Genomic DNA, 20,329 nt, shown 5'->3' with positions numbered 1-20,329 from the left:
TTGTCCTTTTGTCAAATTTTCTTGCAGTCTCTCACTGATACTTGGAGCTCTCAGTATCCTTCTAACAAGATTTCTTTTTGCTTAAGACTACTACAAAAGCAGTTTTTCACTAAAGGTAACCTAACTGATGATACCAGCCAAGCAAACGTCTACAGAAATTCTAATCCCACTGAGGATCAGGGAGCTGAGTAGTGAAGCAGGGGCCGGTTGGGACCCCCATAGAAGAGGTCTCGACACACCTCCCGTGTCACCTTCCCTTGACCTATAGCTTAGTAATAGATCATCCCCCTGCAGCTTGAGCTCGGAATGTCTCCTGTCCCAGTTCCCTGCTTTAGAAAATTACACCGAAACTTATGATTAATACCTTTATCCTTATAGATCACAATCTCTATGGTCCAGCATTCTTCCCAGGCTACTCCCATCATTGTTCCTGGGTTGCTGACACCATTGGAAAGCCACATGCCAAAGGGAAGGCTCCATGCAGACCCCCTGAACTGTCACGTAGCCTTTAGAGGAATGCCCAGATTTTCCCTTAAGGCAGTTTTGAAGGTGTTAACCTGCTGCCTTCTCAGACCAGGAGTGCTCTAACAATAAATGCTTATCCTAGAGTCCAACTCCTGTGTCAGTCTATTGGCTGAGTGGCGCAGGCAGCACAAGCCCCGGTCTCGGTTGCCCTCCAGTTTCAGTAGTGGTGTGAGGTAAAAGTTCAGTCAGTCATAGATTGTTAAGGGAAAATAAAGGTCAGTGGACAGACAATTTGCTTGAGGCTCTCCCCAGGCAGCTCAGGTAATTCCCTTGCCATCAGCTGGTAAGGATGGGGTCCTCCTAGACCCCCTGCTCAGGTAAAGTGCATCTCAAGAAGTGGCTGCTGCTGAATCTGCCAGTACCAAGCCAGCGTGTGCCAGACTCCATGAGAACAGAAGCAGAGAGAGCAGGAACCGAGACGTTGTGAACACAGGAAACACACTATGTGGATCTGACTAATTATTGGTTAAAGCTCTAGAACTAGCAAACCTTTACAAAGTCTGAACCTACATAAATATGGATGAATAATTTTTGACAAAGAAGCCAAAAACATACAATGGAGAAAAGACAGCCTCTTCAATAAATGGTGCTGGGAGAATTGGAAAGCCACATGCAAAAGAATGAAACTAGATGGCTATCTGTCACCATGTACCAAAATTACCTCAAAATGGATCAAAGACCTAAACATAAGACCTGAAACAATAAACTGCATAGAAGAAAACATAGGTACTAAACTCATGGACCTTGGGTTCAAAGAGCATTTTAATGATTTGACTCCAAAGGCAAGGGACGTAAAAGCTAAAATAAATGAATGGGACTATCTCAAACTTAAAAGCTTCTGCACAGCAAAAGAAACCATCGACAACATAGAGAGGCAACAAACCGAATGGGAGAAGATTTTTGCAAACAGTGCCTCCAATAAGGGGCTAATACCCAAAATATATAAGGAACTCATACAACTCAACAACAAAATCAAACAAACAATCATATTAAAAAATGGGCAGAGTACCTGAAGAGACATTTCTCTAAAGAGGACATACCAATGGCCAATAGACATATGAAAAAATGCTCAACATCACTAATCAGAAAAATGCAAATAAAACCACAATGAGATATCACCTCACCCCAGTCAGAATGGCTATCATCAACAAGACAAATAATAAGTGTTGGAGAGGTTGTGGAGAAAAAGGAACCCCGATACACTGTTGGTGGGAATGCAGACTGGTGCAGCCACTATGGAAGGCAGTGTGGAGGCTCCTCAAAAAATTAAGAATAGAATTACCATGTGACCCAGCAATCCCTCTCTTGGATATCTACCCAAAAAATTTGAAAACATTTATCTGTAAAGACATAAGGGCGCCAATGTCCATTGCAGCTTTATTCATGGTGGCCACGACATGGAAACAACCAAAGTGTCCTTCAATAGATGAATGGATAAAGAAGTTGTGGTTGGCAGCCTAATGGCTCAGTTGGTTAGAATGCGAGCTCTGAACAACAGGGTTGCCAGTTCAATTCCCACATGGGCCAGTGAGATGCGCCCTCCACAACTAGATTGAAGACAATGAGCTGCCACTGAGCTTCCGGAGGGGCGGCCAGATGGCTCAATTGTTTAGAGCGCTATCTCATAACAACAAGGTTGCTGATTCAATTCCCACGTGAGATGGTGGGCTGCACACCCTCAAACTAAAGTTGAAAACGGCACTGGACTTGGAGCTGATGGGCCCTGGAGAAACACACTGTTCCCCAATATTCCCCAATAAAAAAAATAAAAAAAAAATAGATGTTGTGGTTTATACACACAATGGAATAGTATTCTGCCATAAGAAAAAATGAAATAGTATCATTTGTGACAACATGGATGGATCTTGAGATTACAATGCTTAGTGAAATAAGTCAGACAGAAAAAGTCTAGAACTATATGATTTCACTGATATGTGGCATATAAAACTGAAAACAACAAAAGAATAAGACAAACAAATGAAAAAACAACAGCTCATAGACACAGAAAATAGGTTAATGGTTACCAGAGGGTAAGGGGGGCAGGGGTGGTAGATTAGAGTAAAGGGGATCCAATATATGGTGATGGAAGGAGAACTGACTCTGGGTGGTGATCACACAATGTGATATATAGATGATATAATACAGAATTGTACACCTGAAATCTATGTAACTTTACTAACAATTGTTACCCCAATAAACTTTAATTAAAAAAAAAAAACTTTAAGAAGTCAAGAATAACCACTAAGTGCTTCTTTCTTTGAGACAGAAGCAGAACTTGTAAAGATGGGGAAAGAAGCAGTAATGTTAAAGATAATAATATGAGAGGTAAGCTATGTTGTTGGCTTCTATTTCCTCCGTGAAGCATGAAGCCAGGACATCTGCTAAGAATGAGAAAATGAGCAAGTGGATAGAGGTTTGCAGAGTAGATAAAAGTTTAAGATGGTCAGTGTCACAGAAATGTATGAATCAAAAGAACTTTGAATGCTACTTATTGAATTGAAAATAACAAACTTAGCTCTTCTCAGGTGACCTCTGAAAATGGTTCGCTATTCACTTGACACAGAGAACCCCACAAAGTCATGTAAATCGAGAGGTTCAAATCTACGTGTTCATTTTAAGAACACTCCTGAAACTTCCCAGGCCATCAAGGGTATGCATATCCGAAAGCCACCCAGTAGCTAAAGGATGTCACGTCACAGAAGCCATGTGTGCCATTCCGTCAGTATAATGGTGGAGTTGGGAGGTGGGCCCAGGCCAAACAGTGGGGTTGGACACAGGGCGAGCGGCTCAAAAAGAGTGCAGAATTTTTACTGCAAATGCTTAAAGATGCAGAGAGTAATGCTGAACCTAAGGGTTTAGATGTAGACTCTTGTCATTGAGCACATCCAGGTGAACAAAGCTCCCAGGATGCAGTACAGAACTTACAGAGCTCACAGGTGGATTAACCCACACATGAGCTCCCCCTGCCACAGTGAGATGGTCTTCACTGGAAAAGAGCAGATTGTTCCTAAACCAGAAGAGGAGGTTGCACAGAAGACAAAGATCTCCCAGAAGAAACAGAAGAAACAAAAACTTATAGCCCAGGAGTAAATTCAGCATCAAATAAATGCTAATAAAAAAAGAAAATAACAAACTTAAATGAATTCAGCCTAATTATGTGCTTTTTCTCTAGCAACGTATAACCCAGAAACACTAGTTGTGAAAATAATGGTCGTATCCAGGGCGGCCAGTTGGCTCAGCTGGTTAGAGTGCAGTGGTCATACCACCAAAGTCACCAGTTCGATTCCCACATAGGCCAGTGAGCTGCACCCTCCACAACTTTCAATCCACAATATTGAAAACAACGACTGGACTTGGAGCTGGTGGGTCCTGAAAAAACACACTGTTCCCCAATGTTCCCCAATAAAAAATAATAAATAAATAAATAAATAAATAAATAAATAAATAAATAGTCATATCACTCAAAAGCTAAAGACTATTGAAAATTAGTAGATGACCAAAGGGGGAAAAGGGGAGAAGGAGGATGCTAATAAGAGGGTAGTAAGGATGTGGAAACATAGGTTCTGGGCTCATTCAGAGAGGGAAGTGAAACTAGAAAGAACTTAACAAATGGGAAGACAGAAAGGAAGCCAGAGCTGGACGGTATGACACGGTAGGAAAGTAGGTTCGGTTAGGAGGAAGGGTATGAGACTGGTGAGAGAAGGTGACAGGGATAGAGCTTTGTGGTTAGAGCAAATTTTAAGATAACGTGACTTTGGAAATGAGTGCTGGGGAGGAACAGAGGTAAAGGTCATCAGAGAACGGGTTCAGTATCCCTAATGTAAGGATGTTGGACAAGACATTCCAAGAATATCAAAATTACCAAGGATGATGGCAGGATTTGAGAAGAAAAGAATTATCCGTCTGGTGTCGTTTTCCTAAATGAATACAGAACAATGACCTAAGAATCAAGGAGATGATGGTAGAAGAAAGCAGCGGAGTCAAGACGCATGGTTCTAAAAGGAGGGGTGACATAACACAATAAAGCAGTAAAAGAGTGCAAAAAAAATTTAAACCATTTTAGTTTAAAAAGATGTTTTAATTATCATCATAGGAATGCCAGAGGTGAAACGGATTTCAGGGGTGGTTGATTCAAAGGCTCAACCATGACATCAAGACCTTGGTTCTTCCTGTCTTTATTCTCTGACCCACACTTTAACCTAACTTACCCTTGAAGTCCTCAGATAGCTTCCAGAACAATCCTAGCTATGTGTTCCTGCTCATTTTCAGCAGGCGACACAGAGGCTGATTTCTCATCCAATACTTTCACAAGCAGGAGAGAACTTTGTGCAATGCATCTCATTGACTCGAATTGGGTCACATACCACTTCTAAACCAATCACCAGCAAGAAAACAGCAGTTCCTTCGGGCAAGACATGCCCTACTCTTGAGCTGAAGTCAACTCTCCATATCACATTGTTGCTTCTCAACAGAATGGGGGCAGCTGTTGGGGAGTCTACCATTACTCACAGGCATCTGAGAAGCTTCCGCAGCTTCTTCCCTTAAGGTGGTAGGTCTAGAATAGGTAACGCATAATAACGTCAGTTCTCAGAATAAACAAAGTTTGGGCTTTCTATTAAAGAATCAAGTTTGCACTGGTGTCACTTGACACACGACTCAATTCATCTCGTTTGCATGGGGACAGAATCCTCACAGTTGCAAATGGAGATAAGGGCTATGAGCATGTTTCATTCTGTCCATAAAACTGCAGCAACCTTGTGGTCCCTTGCTGAGGCTCCAGGATAGTCCTTATGCTCTTTCTACTAAGACTACAGATATTTTCCTCCAGCTACACATCCTAAATGCTCTGTTGCTGCAGAGTTAGGCCTCTACATCCCCTATGCTGAAGCTGGAGACCATGAACGGTACTTGGACCTGCAATTCTGGAAGTCCTTACCGACTCCTGTAGCAGGCAGAGCGGCAATGTGGGAATAGAGACAGGTGGGCAGAGCAACTGACCAAATACCAATACAAATACGAGACCTTCACGATCCTGCTTAAACACATTCAATGGCTCCCATACACACAACAGTATCCCACTCCTTGCCCCTGTATAAAGGACTATTTACATAAATGCAGGCACAACCAGTCATACCAGCTTCATTGCCCACCTTGCAATTCAAATACATGCTTGACACCCCTGAACACTGCTTTTCATCTCTATACTTTTGAAGATTCTTTTTCCTCTATCGAGAATTCCTTCCCCTACTTTGATAGATAACTGTCCTTCATTCAATATTGATACATTCACTATAAGAGTACACTTAGCCAAACTCCACCACAACAGCCAAATAGTTGATGCTTTAAAAAGAAAAAAAAAGTCCAGCATTTTCTGACTTTTCTTTTGTTGGTATTTTAAAAATCGTAAGTAGTTAAGTGCATCTTTGTAAAGAAATCGTTGGATTGCTCATTTTCAGCAAGGCGTCCGGTGTCATGTGACCAAAACCTTAGATACGTGTAGATGATTGACATAGAGACATGGTGCTAAATGAGGTGAAGTGAAGCAAACCAGTAGAGCAGGAGGGAAGGAACAAATCTTATTGGCCAGCGTACGTTTTTAAAATGTGTAGGCAGTTTTCCTGCAGGCCAAACCCACTGGGTGGCTTGTTTTGAAAATAACAACATAATCTTCTTAAGCAATTGTTTCATTGCATGTAACACATATATAAAACTACTACATTAGAAACTTAGTCACTGTGTTTGCTTTGTCCCTAATAAACCAGAAATGATTGTGTTTTTCCTTTATAAGATAAGGACTTAACTGCTGTTCCCAGGCTGAGAGAACAGTGGATCAGTGACTCCCACAACATTCTTCTTTGGGGAGCACACAACTCCCTGATCTAGGGCTGTTCTTGTCTGGCCTCGTTGTTTCCAAATTATGTCATCCCTTTCGCTATTAAGGAATGACATGAGCTTTAGCTTCAGGTCTTGAAGTTTTATCACTGTATTATTTTTCTTTTCTTTTTTTTTCTTTTTTTTTTTTTTTTTTGTAATTTATTGGGGTGACAATTGTTAGTAAAATTACATAGTTTTCAGGTGTACAATTCTGTATTACATCATCTATAAATCCCATTGTGTGTTCACCACCCTATCACTGTATTTTAATATCATGTCAGAAATTAATGTAAAGCTGTCTCCTCATTCCATTCTCCAAATCCCAGTGTTAAATAACTGACAAGCCAGAAAGGGAAAGAAGGAAGGGAATGAAAAGTTAATGAGTCCATATTATGTCCCAGGCAAGGCTTCTAGATGATAACTTCCCTGTGGGTCGAGATGTCTTAGTCATCTCTGTAGCCCCAATACCTAGCACAGCTCCTGGAACTTAGGCAAATGCTCAATAAACATGTATTTACTGAACCAATCTAAATTAATTCCAGATCTCACCTCATTTAATCCTCACAACCACCATTGGAATTTGTAAGTATTTTCTTCACTTAACAAAGAGATCAATTACGTTGCTTAAGGTCACATTGAAATACCTGAATTATAAGGATGTAAGACAAAAGTCATCTTAGAAGTCATCCAGAAAAATGCAACTTTTAATAGATGAAACAAAACGTCCAGTGAATTTAAGTGACTGTCTCACACAACAACACATCACTATAGAAGTGAAAATCAAGACAAACATATGCATTTGAGCTTAAAACACTCAAGACAGTGAGTGTGATCATATAGACACTAATGTATAGGAAGCAATTTGACATATTGAGAGCGTTTTGAGTATCCCTGCAATGTGGCAGGATCAAAAATGACTAAACAATAGACTTTGCCCATGTGGTAAAAGACAGAAACAAAAATAGTATAGTATCGCAGACTCTAGGCTTTCACAGTTATGAACCAAGCACTGCGGGAGCACAGATGATGGCATAACTCCACACTAATGAGAAAGAAGACTAAAGAGTTTGTTAAAGAAACAAGAGCAGGAGCAAAGGACAAAGCCACAAAAGGTCCTGATGTGGAAAGAGAATCATGAGGAACTCCGTAGAGTGGTAGCTTAGTGTACTGGGAGGAAACAGTAGGTTATAATATTAAAAATGCAGGTTGTGATCAGATATAAAGGGTTCTGCCCACATCCACCTTGTAAAGGGATAAGGGTGATTCTCTGAAATGCTTTGTGCCAAGTACCCAGAGGAAGCTCATGTGCACTGGCTGACCCGTGGCATCTGTATACATCTTCTATCAGATAAATAATAAATTCCTTTAACTACCAGGGGCTTCTTCCCAACCTGCTGGTTTCCTTCTCTGGCTTTGACCATTCTAGAAGGAAAAATTAATCCAAAAATTGAATCTTGATCCAAACTCATAATGAAGTGTCTCACATCTCACAATTTCAACAGTACAAAAGCACTATATTCCCCTAGTAGTGCAATAAGGTAAGGGTTTCCTGTTCTGGATGAAACTATCTTCTTCCCATGATAGAGAGAAACACTTGCTGTACAAGCAGTTGCTTTAAAAGAACACAGATGGGACAGTTTACACAGTGCATAGAGGTCAACAAGATGGGTGGATAGGTTAGAACACTAAAACCTAATTAAAACAGCTTAGGCAATTGTTTTTAAACTGAGATTTGAGAAATGGTATGAGATTTCACATTAAAGGTATTTATATTTATGTGCCTTTAATAACACTGCTATAATCAGCAATTATTTTTGAATAAATAATATAAATTATAATGTTGCCTAATATTTGAGAGGCTCTTGTGCCAAACACTTCCACAACATAGCTTTCCTAAGAGCATGGAAGTCTCACAAGCCTGTGTGTACCTGATGATGGCATGTGTACATGACATCATGATTTCCCTTATCAAGGGATAAAATGAGTCACATCTGAAATTGCTTCATCTCATGGAAGCCAAACAACCAGTGAATTTCAAAAATATAGACTCAGTCTATTTCACAGAGAGTTCATAAGTGCATGGCCTATTTTATTGAAGAAAAGACTCATGTCTTCTGCTGGGTGCACCTCCAAATCTGCTCCTCCTTTTGACGAACTTATGTTACTTCACAACAGCAGAACATTTCTTCCTGCTGCAGCCTTTTCTTCAGTCATGAGCATGTTTCTCGGATTCCATTTCCTGATATTGTTACTTTCCTCTTTCAGGTAGGCCCACCTGAGATTCAAACATTTTACCGGCTTCTTAAAATGACGCAGGGAAGACTCTGCTTTCCTTTCCCTTTGCTTTCTGAGCCAGACGTCTAGTTTTCTAACAGACTCCCCTAGATCTGGCCTTATGGAGTGTCAGCTAGTTACGAATATAAATTTAGTGACTTCTGGGTTTGCAGAAAGCACCCATCATCCCAATAAATCTTGTTCATCCTTATTTCTCCTACTTGGATAATCCTACCTAAAATGCATCCTCGCATCAGCCTAACGTTTATCACAGACCTGATTTCTATTTAGTGTTGTCCTGGCTAGCTCCCTTTCAGTCTGCATCTCCCTACCTGTCCTGGGGGCCTGTAGATTTTCTGAGCATAATCTCTAATGACACGTGCTTTACAAACTTCCCTACTTATCACAAACGTGGTAATGACCTGATGCATTCTGTGCTGCATTTCCAAGTCTTCCTCTCACTCCAATCTATCCACACTCTCTAAACACCCCTCACCTATAGCTTTTTCAGCCTTTGCAGACTGGTTCTCCAATGGTTGTTATTTACTATCCAGAGCTTTCAGAAAGCACATCTCAATACTTTCTCAGATCCTTGTCCCATCTGGTGAAGTCAGTGCAATGTGCTCTCTATAATTTGGCCTCTCTTCTGGTACTGGAAACCTTTGGTCATATTCCTTTTCATCTGTCCCACCTTTCAGAGTAATTTAGGCTGATTTAAACAGAGAAAGATAAGTATTGTAAAGATATCTGGTTGTCCACATCCTCAGGAAGACTAGAGAACTAATGTTCAGAATGGGCAGATACAAGGACGTGACACCAGCCAAACCACAGCCAAAATCATGCCACAGAATTAGTCCAGTGAGGATGCAGCCAGATGTTAGGGCCACTGCCAAGACCATCCCTGCTGCCTGCACTGACACTGGCCCAACCACTGCCTTTGTTGCCAGTGTACACACTGACACCAAACAGCCAGAAAGATACCCCCAATGTTCTGGACTGTCTGTATCAATAGCCCCTGACTCGAAATCTAAGACACATGCTGAGCCTAAGAACGAAGGCCTTTGCTCAAGGGAGATTAAAAACTAGGCTTCAGGTCTATTAAGATTCTATTGTAGAAGATGAGCTCTACCACCCAAGAAACACGTAGTACAGATTTCCTAAATATAGGAAGGGGATTCAGGTTCCAAACAGACAAAGAAAAAAACATGTCCACTGTGTCTTGATTGTGGTACCCTGCCGTATGGGAAACCTAAATGACCACATATCTACATGCCGTTGTATAGTTGGGTTCCTAACGTGGAATGTGCCTTTTTCATCTTCTTTCACCTAGCACTGAAGTTCCCAAACTGTGCCCTGAGATGCTCCACATGCCACAGAGAGAACTCAGGAGATACAACAGGATATTTAAAATTTTCAAGGACAACACAGCAGTAACTGCCGGACACCACTACTACCTCGAGGTGATTCACAGTGTCATTCAATAATGCTACTTTCCTTTCAATGACATTCCTTTCTTGGCAAAGCTTGGCTTTCAATGGTTGCAGCAATGAAAAGCAAGTACCACATGAAAATCGACATGGGACAGGACATGAGTATCCAGACATTCCAAGGTAGATGAAGGTGGACAGTGCCCAGAGAAACACATATCCCATTAGTAATTGTATTTACCCAAGAATGAAACTAAACATTACTTTTCTTCATGTATACATACTTACTTTCCCAACAGCTACTTGGTTGTTAAAACATAAATACTTATTAAGGTGTTTGAAGCTAATAACTTAATAATGGAACTGTTAGGTTGTTTTATTTTGTTTTGTTTTTTGGGCTCAAGGTGTTGTGGAAAAAAAAATTAGTAAGACACTAATGGCAGCATGAACCAAGAGAGTTTAGGGAACTCTGAGATAGCACAATATCTATTGATTTTTTTAAAAAATAATCTTTTATTCTTCACAGTCCTACATTGTTCATGAGAAACCGTGACTGTCCTCTCTCAAAGATGGATAACTTATGAGTAAAGCGAAGGGTTAATTGAAAGGCCATAGCCTTTCTCTCATATGACAGGTGATGATTACAGGTGATAACACCAGCAAATGCTGAAGGGCCCAAGGGACAAGGAACCTCCCAATCTTCTAGAAAAGAGATTCATGTGCCCATTACCTAGCAGGATTGATTGTACAGTATCACGGCTGCCAAACACAAGGATGCTTATACATGTGGTACAGAGACAGAGGCTGTATTTTGAGGATGGACTGAGCTTCCATCCCACCCCACACTGCTTCACTGTGAGATGTTACAGGAGAGCAAAACAAATTTCTCTCTTCTTAAGCCATGGTATTATTGGGATCTCTGTTAAAATAGCTTAGATAGTATCCTTAGGGGGATAACTTTAGACACAGGTTTCGAATAAGAGATTCTACAAATCAAGTTTAGTAAGCCATTCATTTGTTGTGGATGTGTAGCATTCCTCCTGTGTGTTGGAAGAATAAAAAGGCTGAGAAATATTGTATTATCTATAATACTTTCCAGAAGAAAAGATTTACCTCCCTATTTCCCCACGAGGGATGGAAAGATTGGTTCTGAGTCTCATCAAAATACAAATGAAAATGGAGGAAGTCAATGATGCTATGGAAAAAACTTGAATCTATTGAGGTCAGTTTTCTCTTTTTTTATAAGATCCAAGGCAATATATTCAATCATTGCTATGGGCTGAATTGTGTCCCCCAAAATTCGTATGTCAAAGCCCTAACCCCCAGTTCTTCGGAATGTGACTGTGTTTTGAGATAAAGTCTTTAATAGATGATTAAATTAAATGTGGCATTAGGGTGGGCCCTAATCCATTCTAATTGGTGTCAGAAGAGTAGGAAATTTGGACACATAAAGAGAAACCAGAGGCGGCCGGTTAGCAAAGTTGGTTAGAGCACAGTGCTCGTAACACCAAGGTCACCGGTTTAATTCCCACATGGGCTAGTGAGCTGCGCCCTCCGCAATTAGACTGAAAACGACGACTTGGCTTGAAGCTGATGGGTCCTGAAAAAACATACTCTTCCTCCCCGCTCCCACCCCGCAAAAAAGAAAGACACCAGGGAGGTGCACTCACAGAAAAAAGACCATATGAAGAGGTTGCAAGATAGCAGCTGTCTGCAAGCCAAGGAGACAGGCCTCAGAGGAAACCAAAACTTCACTTGATCTTGGACTTCCAACCTCCAGCACCGTGAGAAATAACTTCTGCTATGTAAGCCACCCAGTCTGTGGTACTTTGTTATGGCAAGCTTAGCAAATTAATACAATCATTTACTTTCAAAATCAAAGAAGAACACAGCATCTATTTCCACCAGAAGAATAACTAAGTAAATAAATAAAGGAATGACGCTGGAGCCATAATGCTGGGAAACATCGAGAACATTTTGCTCTATAACAAGCTGTTCATTACATAAGTACATTTGCACTCAGCTGGACTAAGGAGAAGAGGGTGACATGACCTAACTTAAAATTGCTTAGCCATCATAGAGGACACAAGAGTCCCTATTAACTATTCCAGCTTTGCTAAATATGAAATGACATTGGTCTGGATGCATCTGTAGCCAAGTCAAGAAATCTGAAATGATGAAGCAGCAGAATTCTGAACCATAGGCTGAACAGCTGCATGGATTTCCAAAAGTGAAGAGTTTCTTAAGTGAACCATTAAAATTTTATCAAAAGCAGGCCACAGTAGGTCAGAAACAAATGAGGTTATACAACTCTAAAAACATATCTACTTCATGTTTGAGTTTTAACAAACAAATTATTTCCATAATTATAGGAAGCTTCCTATATTCTGATATAAATTACCTTAAACACAATTTGTCAAAAACTGAACTCATTTTTTTCCTGGAAATTACCCTCTGGTATATTCAGTTTTCATTGGTGTCATCACCCTTATCATCACCCAAACTAGAATTTCATTTATGTGTAGACCTAAGAACTAAATCTTCTCTTCTATCTCTTTTTATAGAACAGTATCCTTAGATTATCAGAGAACATTTTAAAACTTACCATTTGCAACTACTTATCTCTGTGAATCAAAGTTATCTTGCCACTGTACAACAAACAAAATTCAGACATAAAAGAATTGCAAAGTTGAGCTAATATATTTTGTATTCAAACAAATGTCAGTATTTTCACTGTTTTAACTTATAAAATAAATGCATAATAATTTAATTTCCTCTTAATCTAATTTTTATATTTGTGTACCATACAATAATCAATTTGGAAGAAATTCTGCTGCTAAAATCACATGGGAAAAAAAATCATTGATCTATAGAATAAAAAGCAAGGTCCTTAACAACAGCATGGCCCCATTTACTTCTTCAGCCCCATCTCTTGTTACTCAGTCATACATAGATTCCTGAAAAACCATCTTGTTTCTCATATACTCCTCCTTCTGTCATCTTCTGTCTGACAATTAAGTTCACGAGCTCATCCTAGAAAAAGTGCTCCATACCTCCTTGCTGAATATCAGTACAGTCACCTTTGAAGTCCTCCCCTTGGGAAGCTATGCACCAGCACCGGTGCCTAGTCCATCCTTCAAAGCAATTTTGGAACTCTTTCTGGAATGGCCATCAGAGCTATCGTTGTATTACCCTTGATGTCCTGAATGTCATCAAAATGTCTTCCTTTCAATATTTCCTTTATCTTCAGGTAAAGAAAGAAGTCATTGGGACCAAATCAGGTGAGTAGGGAGGGTGTTCCAAAACAGTTATTTGTTTACTGGCTAAAAACTCCCTCACAGACAGTGCCGTGTGAGCTGGTACATGGTTGTGATGCAAGAGCCATGAATTGGTGAAAAGTTCAGGTCGTCTAACTTTTTCACACAGCCTTTTCAGCACTTCCAAATAGTAAACTTCGTTAACTGTTTGTCCAGTTGGTGCAAATTCATAATGAATAATCCCTCTGATATCAAAAAAGGTTAGCAACATCGTTGCAACAAGTTCACGAACTTAATTGTCACAAGTACAACATCCTTACTCCTTCACGTCATGTAAGGCTTATTCTTTAAGATTCACTTCATACTGCTCCAAAAATTCTTTTCTGGTCCACCAAGGCCCAGTTAGAAGGACTTCTTTCATATATTCCTTATAATAACATATGCTTTCAACTTTTATATTTATTTATTTTTTTATTCTTTTTTTTTTTTCAGCAAAATAATTTTATTTCCTAATACCTGGTAAACATATACATCTAATATGTACTTATCTTGCATATTTATTCACAAGTGACTTCCAAATTACAACAACTGCTTTGATATTTAAGCATGTACTGAAAGTTATCTTAGTTGAAATACGAAAAAACGCTTTCAGATGGATAACACACTGAATATATTAGATTGGTCACAGCAGAATTTGCTCTGTTAGATAAGTTCTATAAATTTAAAGCTCTGAAAAGCCACTACTTTTGCATCTACTACGTCCAGATGAATAGGATGCAGCAATATCAGCTTGTACTCCAGAGAAATTCCCTTAGTTTTTCTGGTGATGGAACCACTTATCTACATCTGTTGGTACTGTGCAAGCAGATTCACATGGTGGTGGTAAAGCATTCACAATGGCTTTGGCCGCATCAGGGTCACACTTGAAGGGGCTCTCAGACACTGTGGTATTCATGCAACTGATTCCTTTTCCATCAGTTTTCTTTGTCACTAATGCTCTCCAATGGTCATGAGTGTTTTTAATAATGTCAATTGCAAAATCCTTATTTTTAAATTCAGCATTGAAAGCAAACTGGTTCTCTGGTTTTCCATCAGGAACCTTGTACCTTCTAAACCAGTCCACAGTAGCTTCTAGATAGCCAGGTTTCAGCCGCTTGACATCGTTAATATCATTGTAATTGGCTGCGTCAGGATCATCCACATTAATGGCAATGACTTTCCAGTCGGTTTCCCCTTCATCGATCATAGCCAGGATGCCCAGAACTTTCACCCGGATTATCTCACCTCTTGCACATACCTTGCTTCCAATTTCACACACATCAATTGGGTCATTGTCACCACAACAGCCAGTGTGTTTGTCATCATGTCCTGGGTCTTCCCAAGTCTGAGGGATGGCACCATAGTTCCAGATATATCCTTTATAAGGGAACAAATTTGCAACATAACGGAGTTTTCCTTTTTTCACATCTTGTTTAATTGGGTTTAAAGGGTCCTTCGTAGCAATCTCCATTTTTGCATTAGACCAGCGTGGTACTTCAACTACCATGTGGAACACATCCTTATCTGCATAAATCGGAATATCATGAAATGGAGATATATATTGTCCTTTTTCATTTTTGAGGAAGACTCGGTACTCGAGGGTGAAGGGCGCGGCGCGCTCCTCGGTGCTGAAGCCACTCATCGTGCAGGAGACGAACAACCGCCGCTGCCGCTGCCACAGAGCCGCTGGCCCGCGCGCGGCGCCGACTGACAGGGAGAGACCTCCGCGCCTGCGCACTGCGTGAACTGGACCTGCGAGATGTGCTGGGAGCGGCCTTGAACTGGGCTCTGGCTCGCGTGCCTACCCCACCCCCGCCCGGCCCCAACTTTTATATTTATTTATCTACCTTCCTGACCAAACCCTGAGCTTCTGGACAAGGGATAGTACTAGAGACTTTCTAGTACATAGTAGACATTGAGAAATATTTGATAAAGAAAGAAGGAAGGTTCAGGACACAAGCTTAATATACAAATGTCAATTTATTTCCTACAAACCAGCAATACACAAGTGTATTTGAAATTAAAACATAATACTATTTACATTAGCACCCCCAAAAATGAAATACTTAGGTATAAAACTAACAAAATAGGTATAAGCTCGGTACAAACAAAACTATAAAACTGATGAACAAAATCAAAGAACTAGCTGAATTTCATTTTTGTGTAGACCTAAGAACAAAATCTCCTCTTCTACCTTTTTAGAGAACAGTATCCTCAGATTCCTCAGATAACATTTTAATAAAATGGTTACCATTTGGAACTCCTTATCGCTGTGAATCAAAATTAGCTAAATAGAGAGATAGTCCATGTTCATAAACAGGAAGACTCAATATTGGCAAGATACCAGTTCTTCCAAACTTGAACTCTAGATTCAATGTAATCTCAATCAAAACCACAGCAAGTTATTATGTGGATATCAATAAAGTGATTCTAAAGTTTATATAGGGAGACAAAAGACCGGAAGAGTCAACACGATATTGAAGGAGAATAAAGGTGGAGGACTGACACTACCCAACTTCAAGATTTACTACAAAGCCACAGTAATCAAGACAGTGTGGCACTGGTGAAAACACGTACAAATAGATCAATGGAGCAGAGTAGAGAGCACAGAAATAGCCCCCCATAAATGCCGTCAGCTGATCTTTGACAAATAAGCAAAGGAAATGCAATGGAGCAAAGACAGTCTGTTCGACAAATGGTGCTAGAATAACTGGACATCCACATGCAAAGTGATGAATCTAGACACAAACCTTACACCCTCCACAAGAATTAACTCAAAATGGATAACAGATGTAAATGTAAATTGCAAAACTATGAAACTCCCAGAATATAACATAGGAGAAAACGTAAATGACTTTAGGTACGGTGGTAACTTTTTAAATGTAGCAACAAAGACAACAATCTATGAAAGAAATAGCTGAATTTTATTAAAATTAAAAATCACAATTAAAATCTTCTGCTACTCTGAGAAAGACAGTATCAAGAGAATTAGAAAGGCAAGTCACAGGCTGGGAGAAAATATTTGCAGAAGCATATCTGACAAAGGACAGTTATGCAAAATATGCAAAGAATTCTTAAAACTCAACAATAAGAAAATGAACAACCCAATTAAAAACTGGCCAAAGACATTAACAAGCACTTCACCAAAAAAATATACAGATGGCAAATAAGCACATGAAAAGATGCTCCACATCTTATGCCATCAAGGAAATGCAAATTAAAACAACAATGAGAAACTACCACACACCTACCTGTTTCCTCGAGTATAAGACCTATCCGGATCATCAGCTCTAATGCATCTTTTGGAGCAAAAATTAATATAAGACCCAGTCTTATATTATATTATATTATATTATATAAGACCTGGTATTATGTTATATTATATTATATTATATTAGACCTGGTATTATATTATATTATATTATATTATATTATATTATATTATACCTGGTATTATGTTATATTATATTATATTATATTATATTATATTATATTATATTATATTATATTATACCTGGTATTATATATTATATCATATTATATCATATCATATCATATCATATCATATCATATCATAGTATATTACACTATATAAGACCTGGTCTTATATTATATTAAGACCGGGTCTTATATTAATTTTTGCTCCAAAAGACACATTAGGGCTGATGGTCCCACTAGGTCTTATTTTCAGGGAAACACAGTATTAGGATGCTCACAATCCAGAACACTGACACCACCAAAGGCTGGTGAGGATGTGGAGCAACAGAAAGTCTCATTCATAGCTGGTGGGATGCACAATGGAACAGGCACTTGGGAAGACTGTTTGTGGTCTCTTATAAAGCTGAATGTATTCTTAACCATATGACCCAGCAATCATGTCTTTGGTATTTATCCAAAAGAGTTTGAAACCTATGTCCACACAAAAACCTGCACACTAATATTTATAGCATCTTTATTCATAATTGCCAAAACTTAGAATCAACCAAGATGTCCTTCAGTAGATGAATGGATAAACTAGGGCACATCCAGACAATGGGATATTATTCCGTGCTAAAAATAAATGAGCTACGAAGCCAGGAAACCTCAATACATACAGGTAACCCCCATATAACACGCCACTTCTACAACACGGTTTCGCTCGGACAGGGTTTGAGAATTAGAGAAATCCCCGAACAACACAGAGTATAATAAGAGCTTTTAAGAGCAAAAGATATCTCATTTGAAATTAGGGAAATCTTCAAACAACACAGAACGTAATAAAAGCTTTCTAGTGATGACAAAGAAAACATTATTAATACATATTAATATGTTATGCTTTTGGTGAAAATTGCTTTAATAAAGATATTTCTCTTAATTAGACAAATATAATAGTATGTTTTTTAAATTTTTGGAACCTAACCCCCCTTTTATGTACTAGTTCTTTGTTTCATATAACACGGATTCGCATAACATGGCATTTTTTAGGAACCTAACAACATGTTATACAGGAGTTACCTGTATTACCGTGTTTCCCCAAAAGTAAGACTGGGTTTCATATTAAGTTTTGCTCCAAAAGACGAATTAGGGCTTAGGTTCAGGGGATGTCATCCTGAAAAATCATGCTAGGGCTTATTTTCCGGTTAGGCCTTATTTTCGGGAAACACGGTACTATGTGAAAGAAGCCAATCTGAAAAGGCTACATACTGTATAATTCCAACTATATGACATTCTTACAGTCACAGTCTTATATGACATTCTTATATGAAAAGGCAAAAATGAACAAAATTAAAAGATCAGTAGTTGCCAGGGAAGAGTTAAACAGGCAGAGCCCAGAGAATTTTTAGGACAGTAAAATATTATAATGATGGATACATGTTATTATAAATTTATCCAAACCTATAGAATATGCAACACCAAGAATGAACCTTAGGTAAACTGTTGACTGTGGGTGATTATGATGTGTTAATGCAGGTTCACCGTTGGTTAAAAAAAAAAAAAAGAATAAACTAATTAATAATAATAAATGAATAAATAATGTACCTTTCTGGTGAGTAATGCTGACAACGGGAGGCTATGCATATGTGGGGACAAGGTTATGAGGAGAATCTGTACCTTCCTCTCAATTGTGTTGTAAACCTAAAACTGCTCTAAAAAAAAAGTCTTTAAAAAAGGGAGGAAGGAAGAAGGGAGGAAAGAAAGAAGGAAGGAAGGAAGGAAGGAAGGAAGGAAGGAAGGAAGGAAGGAAGGAAGGAAGGAAGGAAGGAAGATAAGTACATATTGAAGGGCTCATATATGAGGCAAATGTTGCTGTTATGGTATAATTTAAAGGAAATATTGCAAGAGCTCTTTGCTCAAAATTATCTCTAATACTGGTTTTTCAGCTAACTTGAAGTTCCCACCATTAGATATTCATTAGTTTGTTCAAAAATTGGAGAAAGTGACTATTTAACCTGAAATAGTCCTCTCCATCTAAAATATGACAGTATGTCCCCAAGGCTTCAGACTAGGTTAACTGAGAGGCCAGAACAACCTGGGAGGAAAAGACAGAAAAACAGAGAATGAGACCTATTTCTATTCAGTGCCAGTTTCCTGAGGTAGGTGGGAGAGAGGATGGAATTGTACAAACTCGTCTGCAGCAATTCAGTGCCTAGTTATGGCACGTATAAACACTGACTTTTTGTGTTTTGTTTTGGATTGTTTTTTTGTGTGTGTTTTTGTTTTTAGCAACTCTGTGACATGGGAGTGTGGCACACATTTCTTCATTTGGAGAAACCAAGCTCCTAAAAGATTAGATAGAGAGGCAAAGCTGGCAACAGAAGGCAAACTTTTCAATAAGTCTTCTCTCTCCCACACCAATGCTCTGGGCAAGGGAGAGAAACTAGGTTGCCACTCCGATGATAATGTGTTGATTCTGTCTGTTTGACGAGGGTTACACCAGATTAGCAGACCATAATTACAGCTAAAATCCATGTCTCTGATACAGCTGAGAGAACGTCTGTTTCACGGAACTGAACGCCAAGGAAAGGCTTTCTCTGGAGGTTAAGCCAGGCAGCCTTCTGCTCTCCGAAAGTGATACACTGTTTCAGTGTCACACTGGATACTGTATCTGAGCAGCGGGATTTCCTACAGCTTGGGTTTCAGATGGTTTACTTTGATTTCTTGGGGTGATAAAGAAGTTTGCTCATCTTTAAATGGTATTTTCAGTGGCCACACTATTGTAAAACCTTCAGCACTTTTCTTTTGTGTCTGGGTGGAAGGAGATCTGCCTTTATATTGTTACACAACTTTACTCGGACTTCTTTTAGGGAGTTTTCTCCCCGCCCACAATTCTCTCCTCGTTCTTCATACTTTGCAGAAAATAATGAAGTCTATCGTTACTGGTCCTTCGTTCACCTAGCTGACTTTGAATTTTATGTTTAATCCCTTGAGACTTAGAAATGAAGTCAATCAGCTTGCTCTGTCAGCTTGCCCTGGTGGTTGTCTAGACTAGATCAGGGAATTTCCTCACGTTTTGCTAGAATCTTTTATACAGTTTCTGCTCTCGTGTCTGTTCGGTCCTTCCTGTATACACTCTTGTCTGCTTTTTAAATCATAAAGCAAATTGTAAACTGAATTTGACTAAAAGTTCAAGAATTAAATCAAGGCGAGATAAGCTGAGGGCAGGGTTGGGAGAAAAGAAACATTTGAATGCTGTTTCATTTTTTTCCTCTAACAGTCCCAGACGTACCCTAAAGAGAACCACAGTTTGTGGGTTCCCTAATGAATAGTGAGTAGCCAAGTGAATAGCCGCCTCACTTTTGAGGCATGCTATTACCTTTTGTTGTTGTTGCTGTTCCCTCTCCTTAATTAGGGGCTTTAAAGGGAGGTTGCCCACAGTTTCTAACAAACAACATTAACTTCATCAGAATGAAATGCCTGATCATAGATCTCTTTCCTGAAGAACTATTTTTGTTG

General features: G+C 39.2%; 1 pseudogene across 1 annotated transcript; it reads right to left on the bottom strand.

Moving 5' to 3' along the window:
* Positions 1 to 13,808: 13,808 nt before the first annotated feature.
* Positions 13,809 to 15,185, bottom strand: LOC148754743 (inorganic pyrophosphatase pseudogene; annotated as a pseudogene). Its single transcript, XR_016019662.1, has one exon. The product of XR_016019662.1 is annotated as an inorganic pyrophosphatase pseudogene (transcript).
* Positions 15,186 to 20,329: the final 5,144 nt, after the last annotated feature.

The sequence above is a fragment of the Rhinolophus sinicus genome, chromosome 17 (assembly GCF_057876585.1).
Source record: "Rhinolophus sinicus isolate RSI-liver-muscle chromosome 17, RSI-T2T, whole genome shotgun sequence".
Taxonomy (NCBI): Eukaryota; Metazoa; Chordata; class Mammalia; order Chiroptera; family Rhinolophidae; genus Rhinolophus; species Rhinolophus sinicus.
Note: the sequence above shows the minus strand (reverse complement) of the source record. Positions and strands in the feature narration are given on the sequence as shown.